Genomic DNA, 9,087 nt, shown 5'->3' on the forward strand with positions numbered 1-9,087 from the left:
CTTCATCAAACGTTTTATCTAGGTCCTTGTTGGTCTCTAATTTCTCAATATTTTTTCTTAGGGAGATATTCTAGATTCGTTTCTCCTCCCATTCGAGAATCTTACCATTAATCGTTTCTCCCTTTTGTCTTGCTTCCTCTAGCTTGACTTTTAGGAACAAATCCTCCTTTTTTCATGGATCAAATATTATTTCCTTCTCTCTCTTAATTTTCTTTCAATTCAAGTGACTATTTTATTCTTCTAACCTTCACATACTCTTTTGTTTTCTTCTAGTTGGAGAGTAAATCTCTCTTATTTTAATAACTTCTTCAGGTTTTTATTTTTGATAAACAAATTCTTCATTATCTAAGTTGTGCATACATTCCTCATCATGGCAGCTACTCTTTCCATTGCTTTTCCTTTATTATAGCCTTCTTTAACACATCAAGAGCATTGATTAGCTCCCCTTGAAGGTCCACTACTCCTTCTTCTTCTTCCTCTTCTTTAGTGTGTATAATAGTTTATTTCTTGGAGTCATATCCAAATGCCATATGTATCCACTCATTTGACTCATCCTTTGAAGAATTATCACTATTGGAATTTGATACCGAGCTATCCTCTTTGGAGTCGACCCTCCTCTTCTTAAAGGACTTCTTATTTTGATGTTTCTAAGCTTTGCTTCATAACTTGTGATCATATTCCTTTTCTGTATTTTCTTTGTAAGGGCACTTGGATGAAAAATTTCCAACACTTCCATAGTAAAATCATTTCAAGTGCAACTTCTCTTTATACTTTCCTAAGTCATGCTTTAGTTTCCTAGAAAAGTGATCCAACTCTTATTATATTTGCAACTAGAACAATATTGATGATCTTTGTGCTCCTTTTCCTTCTTGGACACCTTCAAAGTTGAATCCTTTGTTTCAATCTTCTCTTTTGCTACTCTCATCTCATAGGTTGTTAGAGTACCAACTAGTTGGTCCATTGTGAGACTTTTCAGACCATATATCTCTTTAATGGCTAAGATTTTGGCATTAAATCTCATAGGTAGAGCTCTTAAGAATTTTTGAAAAATTACATCTTCTTTGATATCTTCACCAAGTCTTCTAATCATATTGGTTACTTCATCAAATATGAGGAAATACTCTGTTATGCTTTAATCTTCACTCATTCTTAAGCTCTCAAACCTCATTCTAAAGTTTTGAAGTTTGGTCTGCTTGAATTTATCATCTCCTTCATGAATAAGATTGAGCTTGACCCATACTTACTTGGCATAATTATAGTGCATAAATTTTACAAATTTGGATTGACTAAGGCCAAAGAGAATGGCATTCTTAGCTTTAGAATTATTCCCATACACCTTTTTACTATCTACATCTGTGGGAGGGACATCAGGGACATCATAATCTACTAACACAGAGCTCCAAACATCTACTCCTAGGGAAATAAGATAAGCTTCAATCCTAAATTTCTGAAAGGCATAGTTTGTCCCATAAAATATCGGTATCTTACTTGAGTAACCGTCGTGACTCTCTTGCCTAGACATAATTCCTTATGGATCTACCTTCCATTGGTTAAACTGTTACTGAAGGAAACTTGGCTTTGATTCAAATCGTTGGAACAAGAAATTACTAAGAGGGGGGATGTATCAGTAATATTAAGGTTCTTAAGGTTTAAGCATCATGATTCTCTTTCCTAGACATAATCCCTTATGGATCTACCTTCCAGTGGTTAAAATTCTCCTGAAGGAAACTTGGCTCTGATACCAATTGTTGGAATTAGGAATTTCTAAGGGGAGAGTGGATCAGTAATAGTTAGGTTCTTAAGGTTTAAGCTATATTCTTAAATTTCCTTTTACTTTTTCCAGTTACTTGTGAGATAATTCATAATATAATATATATATATATATATATATATATATATATATATATATATATATATATATATATATATATATATATATATATATACAACAAATTAAACCATTCACCTAAGCACACAGTCCATAAATTGAGAAACACACACATATTGACAGAGATATGATTACGTGGAAACCCAAAGGGAGAAAACCACAAATTTTTTTGTTATTATGATGTAAATTAAGAACCCACTTAATTACATCAAGATGTTTGTGAGCACCCACTCATAGGAGGCTCCAAGCCCCTTAAAAAATCAAGCCACTACTTTCCAAGAGGCACCAACCTCTTATGAATGTAGGCCACTACCTACTCTAGCTATTTTTTTTCTTTTCATACAATTTTCAGACTGATAATAGAGGCCAATGAAAATTCTATGTAATATGAACTTGATCAACTACTCCACACCACACTTTCCCTTATGCCTTGCAGTCCCTCTTTGCATTTCTCCCTTCATTACTCAATCAACTCTATTCTCAACCCTTAACTATACTATAAAAACAATTAACTCTTGGCACTTAGCTCACTGCTCCTCACAAACTTAGCCTCAACACAAATGTTGCATCACCCACATTGCACAAATACAATATGTGGTTTTTTTTCACTGCTACATAATGATCAATTTAGTCCCTATTAGCCATCACTCTTCCCTCCACACTTTTCAAGAGATTAATTTTGAAAGGAACTCAATGTTCTTGTTACACCAAACTGCAAGGCCACTACAACTGCATTAAACATGATAATAACCACTCGATCATTCTCCATACTAAGAATTAAATCTTAGTCAACTTGTACACTCCAGGAGCTCCTCCATTAAATTTAGCTTGTACTGTCAGTATGGCTTTTCATGTTTATTAATTTCTCACAAAGCAATAAGAGTACCACAGACATGGATTTGTAAGCTGTGATCAGAGCCTGTGCACCTAGCCATGTATTCCATTTAATTCTTCATTAGAATGTAAGAAAGCTCGAGGATGGCTAATTTTGATTCTAGTCAAGCTCTATTGATTATTCTGTGCATCATGGTCCTCTCTGTCATTAATCCAAAGAACTTTGACCATCGCCATTAAGCCATACACTAACTCTTCTATGCACATTAACTTGGTTTTCCAGGGATTCTTCTTATTCACCTATGGCCATGGCCAATTTTGGCGTAACCCCTAAATATGGAGATCTTCTCCACAAAGTTGTCGACTCATCCATGCCTTTAAACATATCCCCACTACTGAATTGGAGGCCCAAATTCCCTGGTGGCTGTATCATTTTCTTAATTGGCATTTCTTAATACTTACAAGCTTGCAGGTTTTTGGCCTATCGCTAGTTGAATTTAGCACCTTTTGCCGAGTGTTGTGACCTTCGACTAGGCCGCTAGGTGTTAGAATTCTCTACTGGAATGCAAGGGATTAATTCCCTTTATAGCTCTTTGTGCCCCGGTATCTCTATTTTCAGTAAAACCTTGTGCCAATGCCCTAGCCATTCATAGGGCCCACTCATATACACATGTCACTACAGAGATGGAGCTTGAATGCCCATATACCTGTAAAATTTTATAAAATGTATTTCATACTTCTTACAAGCTTGTGGGCTTCTAAGTGTAGCCCACTTGTGTGCACCACTTCTAATTCCAACTCCTCTTCCTCTTCATGCTGTTATTTGAGGTTTTGGACTTGGCCCAATTTCAACCTATTGATATCTTTGTAGACCTCAGCCTATCAGTCCAACTACAATGCCCAACACTTAATAATAAGAACTTTTGGGCTTCTAACCTTCCAGGCTTCTAGGCTTCTAAGAAACCTTCACTTGCTGTCAACTAGCCTCTGGGTTTCTGGGATTTTGGGCACTGTTCCTGTTACACTGGATCAATTCTACGCCTGATATTTTTTAAATAAACCTCCAGGTTTCCAAGATTCTTAGTATTGTTCATATGGATTTAAGTTTTTTACGTTTATTGGCTATAACTTTTGGTCCAAGGGGCCATTTTCCGACTTCAACATACTGTTGGAAATATCTCTCCAATCACTTTCCAACTATGCCACTTCTAAGGGAATATGAGCTTAACACCTAAGGCATCATTTCCTCCAAAAATTTGAGATTCTCGGCCATCAAAATAATTTTTTTATATCTTCTCCACTAAGCCTGCTATTATGATCATTCTCTACAAAATATTGCAAGAACCATGGGACTCCCCTTGAGCTTGGCACATCAATCCCAACGTATGTTGCCACTAAATACCATGCTAATCTGGTTGACATCAATGCCAACATACTAAATTCCACCAACCATTAGGTCAGAGCCAACTTCCCAACAAAGGGATGTTCTTGAAGGGCACGATTGACTTGGAACCTTTGGAATCATAAATAAATTTTTAGGCATGGCACCCTTGGAACTTCTAAGGGAGGTACTTGAAGGGAACGACAAACTTGGCACCCTTGGAATCATTAAAAAGGAACTAATAAATATAATCAAGATATGAGAACCATATTATTCACATCAAGTGGCAAATGAGGTTAGAATCAAGGAAATTACATCATGAATAAAACTTGTTGTAAAGGGAGAATAGGAAGAAATAAAAATATTGTACCTTAAATAACTCCACCCTCCCCACATTGAAAAATATTACGTAGATAATGTACATAAGTAATTTAATTAGGTAAAAGGGGAAAAAAGGGACATAAATTTAATTATAAATATTAATCCTAAAATAGTTAAACTTCGTTGAGAGAAAAGGGTGGTGAATTAAAATAAGATTAATAAAGTGAATTTAGAGAAATTTAAAGAACCTCCATGTGGAAAGAGATAACATAGGAATAACCATCTGAGGAAAATTGAGTTAAATTAGGAGGTAGTTAGGGGACCAAATCTCGGAATTATCAATTGACTTCGATAATGAACAAAAATTAAGAAGTAGAAAAGGGGGATCAAGATACAACTAGGAGAAGAAATAGGAAGTCTTGTTGGGGTGAGGAAAAATATTATTTTTGAATTAAAATTTAAGTAAATAATTTTGGAGGGCCTTGGTGAGAGGGTGACACATGGGTGGGTGAATAATCAAGCTTTTGGATTAATAAAAATAATTAATTATGCATGAGGTTCCACGTGTCATCCATGAAGCCTCCTATAAAAGAAGGGGAAAACCATGAGAGAGGAGTTCTTTTCTTACCCTATTGTTGGATGGATGAGATTATGTAATGTTAGTGGCTACGAGCTATAGTTTATTTTGGTGAGGTAGTGGAATTTGTAGAGGGGACTATTGAACCAAGGAGTGCTCACCTCTATCAACTATCATACTTCCTCCACTGTAAAACAACATTGCATCTAAGGAGTCCGCAAGGAAGAAGAGTAACAAAGGAGTAGGCTAGGAAGTCAACTGGTGGGTCACTAAATTCAGTCAGAGCACATCAACATTCACACTTGGAGGCAGATGGAAGTAAGGGAGTGCACATAGCGAAAAGTTCAAGATCAAATCTCACCTCCATGTGAATGGTACCTATGTTATTTATAATGTTTTGTGATATGATTTCATTGTACCTATAACTAAAAATATGTAAAAGATATAATATGTGTAATGTACTGAAATTGAGGGATGTTTGTTGTAAGTGCTTTAATATTTTTTAGTTTCCAATGGTTATCTGTTTCTGGTTGTATTCATACTTTATTTCTTTAAAAAAAAGGGTTTTGTCCCTACAAAAAGTTACATCATTGCTAAAGTGATGGAAATTTCAAGAAAATTTACAATTCTAGTTAGCATGTCAGCCAGGTCAAAGGTCATCCAAAAAGGTTGGAACTCTTGTAGGTGCTACACTAACCTACCATAGGATGAGTTGCCCCTTCATGACCCACATATTAAATATCAGAGTGGTTTAGGGGTGAGGCGGGGTCAAGGGTCGAGATGACCTTGACCAATGGTGTTAGAACACAAAGTGGAGTCAAGGCAACCCTGACCTATGTCAGATGTTGTGGGTCGAGTCTAATCATTAAAATATTAAAAATTCATTGCAATTGGAGGGTCGACCCTCACCCTCCTTAGGATTCATGCCTACTGTGTGGCACTGTCCATGGGACCATGCATCAGGTGCCATGTGGGTCCAACACAATGGAGTATAGGTGCCACATTGGCCTCTGTAGGATTTTCATGTGGCAGTCATGGTAACACGATGATGTGTAATTTTTCCGTCTTTAAAGGGTTGTGACTTTTGATTTGTCAGTTAGATTGAGGTAAATTTATATCATTGGAATTGTGTTGGTAAGGTAAATGTAGTGATATTATTTATTTAAAGTTATGGAAAAGTTAAAAAAATAAAATTTCATTCCCATAACTATACCTTAGGAGCTAGCTCAATAGAGTAACCACCACCTTGTAACTATAATTAAATTTTGGGGTTAGGAGGGGTGTGTTTACAAGTGGTATCAGAGCATCTAAGTTCAACACTTGGACTAGATAGGCTCTACAATGAGAAAAACCAACATGTTAGATTGATTATGGGAATGGTTGAATACATACATGATTGATATGATTTTATTATTATTGATGAGCTAAGAATTTGTGTTTATATAAATATGTTGCTAGATATGCATGCATGTACACTAGTGCTAACATGGCTATTTGTTACAACTGACATTATTATAAGAACTCTGCAAAAGAAAGTTCATGACATGATTTATTGTTATTTAATTATATTATCATGTGTCTAAAAATTGCATGTGAATGATAGCACATCATAAAAAACAAAAGACAGGGATAGACAAAGAAATGATGGTAGGAATGGTACAGTACAATCCTTATTAGTCACAACATGGGTATGAAGAAGTAAGGGTGAATGAAGAAGACAGAATATTTGGCCAAGGGTGAGGGGAAAAATATCATGACTGGATGGATACCTTGAGACGTATAAAGGTTGGGATCCAAAACTACAAAGAAGACAATGAACAATTTATAAATGCTCAGGAGTGGCAAGGTGAGGTGAACGGATTCATACTGCAAAGCCTCTCAGAATTGCAGTGACAAAGGCAACATGAGATGGAAACTATTTGTAGAGATAAACATAACTCTTTGGATTCAAAAGAGAAAACAAATGGGGAATATGGTGGCAGATCAAAAAAGAGGCACATAGGTGAAAGTGAGGACATTGTGAGAAGAAATGCACCATTGAGCACCCAAGAAATAAAAACTAGCACTCATGGGCATCACTCCAATAGAATTCAATCTCTAGTACTAGAAAATATCATCACTATTCTGATCATTACAATCATTAGAGAAAGAGAGAAAAAGCCTATATGTCTAAATAATTTAAGAAGGAAATACCACCCACATTTTATGGAGAGATGAAGAAATGTGAAGATGTAGAAGCATGGTTTCTTGGCATGAAGAAAATTTTCAAAATCCATGATTATTTCGAAAACATGAGAGCAAAATTGGCCACTTATAGTTTGAAGGGAAAATAATACATAGAGTTTTATGAACCACAAACTCTAGATGATGCCATAAAGAAATTAAAGCACTGTTATGAATAAGAAAAGTGAAAATCAAAATTTAAAAGTGACTAGAAATAAAGGAACAATAATAAGTATATGAATAAATGGCCCACAAAAGCTGTGGAGAAGAAAGAACAAATGCATTCATCTAGTGCAAATAAATTTTGGCAGAAATTTATTCTAGCCGCCAAAGGTAGTGCATATTAACAAGGAGGAGATGAGCACAAATTTGAAGGTAAAGAGTAGTTTCTAGATTTGTGGGGAAAATCATCGAAAGAGGGACTCCCCACAGTAGAAAAATGTAGGTCCATAAATTTACAACACCTAAGAAGCTAGAACTATGGGAGATGTGGCACAAAGTCTAACCAAAATCAATGCATCTCTAGATAATCGCTAGTTAGACCATCAAGAATCCATCATTGTGATTTAAGATAAGTTCTCTAATTAAATTATTTTAATTTTAATCGATACTGGTTCTAATTACAATTATATTAGTCCAGATCTTCTGGAAACATGCAAGATAGCCAAAGAATTATATGCAGAACCATGGTTAGTTCAGATTCAACTGTAAACAACAACAATGAGAAGAATTAGTTACTCGGTGAAATCATTTGCATTTGAGCTCAATGATATGCCAGCAACAACACATTTAAATTTCTGCCATTAGGTGCATACAATATGTTATTGGGCATGGACTAATTGTACATGCAAAGAACTAAAGTTGATTGTTATGAAAAATAAATTGAATGTCTGGATGATGTTGGAGAAAGAAAAACCTTGCAAGGTAAGAAAAATCAAACTTCAATGAGAATAATCACAGCCATGCAAGCTAAGCGTAGTTGTTAAAAAGGCTACAAATTATTTTCTATAGAAATTTTCAATAATGGAAAATCCAATGATACTGCTCAACACAAAGAAATTGAGTGCTAGAGAAGTATTTCATATTGTAGAAATAGAGATATGTGTTTCAAATTGATATTGGGGGACTTCCTCGTAGTGAAGTTGATTACTCTATCGCATTAGTGTCCAGAGCAGGACTAACTTCCAAGGCACCATATCAAATGAGTACACCTAATATGATTGAATTAAATCTACAACTAAAATATATGCTTGATAAAGGTTACATACGGCCAATTGTGTCAGTACGGGGAGCTCCAATATTATTCGTGAAGAAAAAGGATGGGACACTCATACATTGCATTGATTATAGGCAGTTAAATAAAGTGATAATCAAGAACTAATATTTGTTTCCAAGGATTGATGACTTATTTGATAATATGAGAGCAACAACGATATTCTCCAAGATATATTTGATGTTTGGGTATCATAAAGTGTGGATTAAAGAATAGGACATCCATTAAACTACTTTCTAGACAGGTTATGGGCATTATGATTTTGTAGTGGTACCCATTGGGCTTACTAATCCCCCTACCACATTCATATGTTTAATGAATAGTGTATTTTTTCCTTACTTGGACAAGTTTGTGATTGTATTTATTGATGACATATTGGTGTATTTGAAGACTGAAGAAGAACATGAGAAGCACTTAGCTTCTATGCTACAATTTCTAAGAGAACACAAGATTTTTGCAAAGCTCATCATGTGTGATTTCTTCCAGTTATAGATACACTATTTAGAGCACATTACAACAATAGGTTCATCAGAAACATCTCCAAGGTAGGACATCGTATAACATCCTTGTAGAGGAAGGGAAAGAAGTTT

This window comes from Pinus tabuliformis, chromosome 6 (genome assembly GCF_031772625.1).
Source record: "Pinus tabuliformis cultivar Carrire ecotype Pingquan chromosome 6, CPIR1, whole genome shotgun sequence".
NCBI classification, from domain to species: domain Eukaryota; kingdom Viridiplantae; phylum Streptophyta; class Pinopsida; order Pinales; family Pinaceae; genus Pinus; species Pinus tabuliformis.